The following is a 4,793-nucleotide window of genomic DNA, read 5'->3' as shown; positions in this document are numbered from 1 at the left end:
TCGGTGAGCTCGGCTCGGATGACGAGAGTGCGTCTGATGACGACTCGGCGGACGACGGGTTGGGTTCTACCAATCTCCGAGGCGCGTCTCCGAGCATGTCTCTGTTCGGCACCCCACTCCCTAGTGGAACGGATCCGCCTCAACCCACTTCAGCCGAGTCGGGTTCTGAGGCACCGGTCCTTCTTCCACCTGGTTCGGCGTCAGTCTCGTTGACTAGCTCGGCGATGATACTTCTTGCCACGGCTGCGGATGTTGCATCTCCTTCCGCAGTTTCCCAAGGGGTGACGTCTGCTACGACGCCACGCCTCCAATCGTCGAGTCCGCTGAGCTCTTCCCAGTTGTCTCCGTCGGGTTCAACTCACTTGGAGTCTGGATCGCCGACTTTTTAATTTTCTTCTTTTGACTGGGCGTCCCGTAGGTATCGCTCAGGACTTCATTTCGTAATTATTCAGTATATGTAATTTCGACACAGTAGCATTCCATCTCAACTCGGCCTGTGTCGTCCGCTGAGTTGGTGTAACATTTGGTGCAATAGCTGTTAATCCTCATCTGCAACTTGCACCATTTGCAGACGGTTTTCACGCTTCTTCTGTCGTGGATAGTCAAACAGGAGACCTTCACATGACAAATTCGACAGTGGTTCCCAAGTAGGCTCATCGTAGCCGACCCACTTAACCTTAAACTTCCGTTGTGACCGGGACGTACTCGTGGATAATGGTAGCTCATCGTCGAGAATTGCTTCGACTTCATACTGGTTCGTACTTGTGTCTGGTTCCCAGCTGTCTTCAGGCAGTAATTCTTCGTCAAAGTCAAATCGCTTAGTCTCTTCGAGGTCGGCGATTAGCCTCGTCTTTGGTCTTCCGCCGAGTTCGGTGACTGCTTTCAGACGTGATACATGGACCACTGGGTAGAACCTATATCCACTCTTGTCGGGTAACTCCAATTCATAGGCGAATTCTTCCACCTTCTTCTTCACCCTGAATGGTCCATGCCATCGGTGGGCTAACTTCTTGGTCAGGCCCGACTTGACTCGCTCCATAAACAACCAGACTTGATCTCCTTCTTTGAACAAGGATTCGGTGGATTCATCGCCTGGTCCTGCAACTCCATCTTCGTCATCTGCTGTGTTGGGGATGGATCTTTCCTCCTTCTTGCTCAGTGCCTCGTTGTGCTCTCGAGCTCGTCGTGCTTTCTCTCGCACTTGAAACTCAGCTGCTAATCGAAGGGCCACTTCTCGTTGTCTGTTCGCTTCTCGGCGCCACTCGACTGCGTCCGCCGAGTTGACAGGGCGTCCCTGTCCACGTCGTATTGAGCTCGTCATAGCCTTGAGTGTAGACTTGGCGTCCCAACAATGTACCAGATAGAAAGGGGTTTCTCGCCGAGTCGAGTCTCGTGAGTTGTTGATAGCGTGTACCATCTTCTCGGCGATGTCATCCCAGTCGGCTTGAAGTGGGTCTTCCACGTAGACCCGTATAGTCTGAACCATTATCTTGACTGACCTCTCTTGTTGACCGTTGGCTTGTGGTCGGTAACTCAGTGTAGCTCTTGATCTCGACTGCATCATCTCGGAGAACGTTTGGAATACTTCACTCATAAACCTTGGATCTCGGTCGTGTCGTATCAGAGACGGAGCTCCGAACTGCCTGAAGACGCATTCCTCAAATACCTTGGCCACTTCGAGTGCTCCGGTGTCATTCATAGCCTTAGCGATAACGAACCCCGTGAAGTGGTCCTGGAACAGCAGCAGTGCAGTATTGCCCCGCTGAGTTCGAGGAAGGGGAATCACGAAATTCATTGACACGACTTGGAATGGATGGTCTGACACCACTTTTCCCGGCGAGTAACCTCTGAAATGTGGCTTGCTCTTACTGGTATTGCAGTCCTCGCAGGCCCTAACATGTTTCACCACGTCGGCGTAAAGACCAATCCAGTAGTAGTCGGCTTTGACTCGGTGATAAGTTCTGACGATGCCTTGATGACCCCCTTCGATCGAGTTGTGACAGTTATGAAGTATTTCGTCGACCATAGTTGACGGAATCACCAATCGCAATGAGAGGTTCGGTTCGCCGAGTTCGCCCAGTCGGCGAGCTTCATCTCGGCGGTATAACAGGCCGTCTTCGCTGAGTACAAACCACAAGCTCAGAATTCCGGCAAGGTTCTGCGACCTTGCCGGCATTCTGAGCTCGACGGTGTGTAAGGCCTTCAAATTCACCTCTCAGGTACGCCTTCAGATCGGCCCACCTGAGTTCTTCATCTTGTGCTTTCGCGATTCGTCGTCTCCGCTCAGTCTGCACTGTCACTGGATCAATGTCGTTGGCATTCGGAGCTGTCTGGGTTGACTCCGTCTGCGACCTTGTTTCGACATTCGGGGTCGTGTGGTTAGTCCGCCGAGTCGACGCCCTGCTGACTTGTTCGAATTCATATCCACTGCTTTCAAACGCAGATTCTCCAGGATTTGTTGATATGGCTTCGTGATCCTGACTTCCTCCTCTTGCTCTAGCCGAGTCTTCATCCAGCTCGTCCTCAAAGTGAACTCGGCGTACTCGGCTACGAGTGCCTGCCGTGACAATCGGGGTTTCCGCTGGGTTGTCTGTGGCGTACATTTTTCGGCTACTCGATTAATCATTCTCTGTTCTGCTTTCCTATCCGTCCCGAGAATTACTCGTCCAGCTTTAGCCTCAAATGCTTCTGTAGCGAGAGAATCAGCCGCTGCGTTATAGTGTCGTGCTATGTGTCGATACCGGACCGAGTTGAGTTGCTTCGTGAGATCCTTGTGTCGAGCTAGCTCCACTTGCAACGTTTCCTTCTTGCATGCTATCACCCCCCTGGATTGCTGGATTGCAAGCCGGGAGTCACCCACGATAATCAGATCGGTTATCCCTCGGTCAATCGCCGCCAACACTCCATTGTTCATGCCGGTGTACTCGGCGATGTTGACTGTGGTGGGCGACAGGTACGCACTCGCAGCGATCTCAATGTCCCAATTCGGAAGGCGCCACAGTATCCACGAACAACTTCCATACCCGCCGTATTTAGCTGTCTTCGCTGAGCCATCGAATGACAGCACGCATCCCGCAAAGTCAGCTGGTATTCGGGCGTATAGCAGCTCTGGGTCCATTCGAACTGTCGCCGAGTTCTTGGAGGGAGGCGCAAGGTGCTTCAAGGAATCGTCGAGTCCGATAAACGGGGTTATCGACGCTTGGAGTAACTGGGCGAAGTCTACATCTCGTTCGCGTACTCGCTTCACCTTCAAATCGTAGGGCGACAACATAACTGCGAAACTGACTGCGCGGCCGTACAGCGATTTTGACTTAAACACCCACGCCAGCGTGGAGAAACGGGTGTAGACGTGTAGCGTCTTCCCCGCCAAGAGAGTGTAGCACACTTTCAGCAATTGTAACAGCGCGACTACTTCTTTCACAGCGGGATGATAGCCGAGTTCATTCTCCTTTAGTACGCGTCCACAGAAGCGAACTGGGTGCAGCTTGTCGTCGTGCGGTTGCATCAATGTACTGCTCAGTGCCCAGTCATTGGCGTACAACATTATGTGGACTTCTTTCGCCGAGTCGAAATGGCGCAGAATTGAAGCTTCTGCTACCCGTCTTTTTAGCTCGGCGAATGACGCTTTTGCTGACGCCAAGTCCCCCCCCCCAGGGCCAAAGTCCGTATTCTTTAGCTGATAGAGTACCGCTCCATAAACAGCCAAGTTCTGGATGAATCGGCCGTAATAGTTAAGGGCACCGAGGAAAGCTTGCATCTCCTTCTTTGATTTCGGGAAGGCGAGCTCGGCGATCGCGGCTATCTTCTTCGCATCAGCGCGTATGCCACTCGGCGTAATCTCGTGCGACAGGAAATCCACCTTGGGTTGGACAAAGATACTCTTGGTAAAGCTGATGCTAATTCGACATTCTGTGAACCGGGCTAGTAGTCGGTCGAGTGTCTCCAAGCAGGCGTCGAACGTCTCCCCTCCAAAACAGATATCATCGACAAACGACCTCCGCTTGAACACCGGAATCAAGGAAGACTGGTCTGGTTCTCCATTAGCAAACATGTCGCCGTCCGGTCCGTTGACTAGGTCTTGGACCGGATCGCAGTCAGCTTGTGATCGGTGGTCAGCTTCAAATTTCGTCAGCTGACACTTCGTTGAATCACTGACTCCGCCGAGCCCGACTCGCCGAGTTCCCGACTCGGCTTCAGCAATAGTCATCCGTTCGGCAAACAACTGCCATCCTTCCTTTGGTTGAACGTATCCCCATAGAGCGTTGTCGATCAGTCGCTGGTAAATCATAGGCGCATTCTTCAATCCAAACGGCATTCGTAACCATTCAAAGTGTCCAAGTGCACAGACGAACGCTGAGATCTGCCGAGCTCGGCGTGTCATCAAGACTGCCCAGAATCCACTCGCAGCATCGAGCGAGCAAAACCACAAGTAACTCTCCAATTCGGTAAGCAGGTCATCAACCAGTGGCATAGCGTATTCCATCGGCGTCGTAACCGCATTAACCAGTTTATAGCCAATGCATAGCCGAATATCCACACCATTTTTCTTGAGCACTATCACCACTGGCGAGGCCCAAGGGCTGCCCGAGAATGATATCAACCCAGCTCGAAGCAGCCCCTTCAACAACTCGTACAGTTTGCTCAAGTGGCGGAGAGGTATCCGCCGAGCTCTCTGCTTAATGGGTGCGTGTCCTTGAACGTCGATGTCACAATGCTCCGTACGCTGGAGGCGGTAGGGCATTACCACTTGAAATCATTATTTTTTCGTGCTTTTGCAGCTCTGCCACCAACCT

This window comes from Phytophthora infestans, genomic scaffold (assembly GCF_000142945.1).
Source record: "Phytophthora infestans T30-4 supercont1.77 genomic scaffold, whole genome shotgun sequence".
NCBI lineage: Eukaryota > Oomycota > Peronosporomycetes > Peronosporales > Peronosporaceae > Phytophthora > Phytophthora infestans.
The sequence above is the reverse complement of the archived record's forward strand: the minus strand, read 5'-3'. Positions refer to the sequence as shown.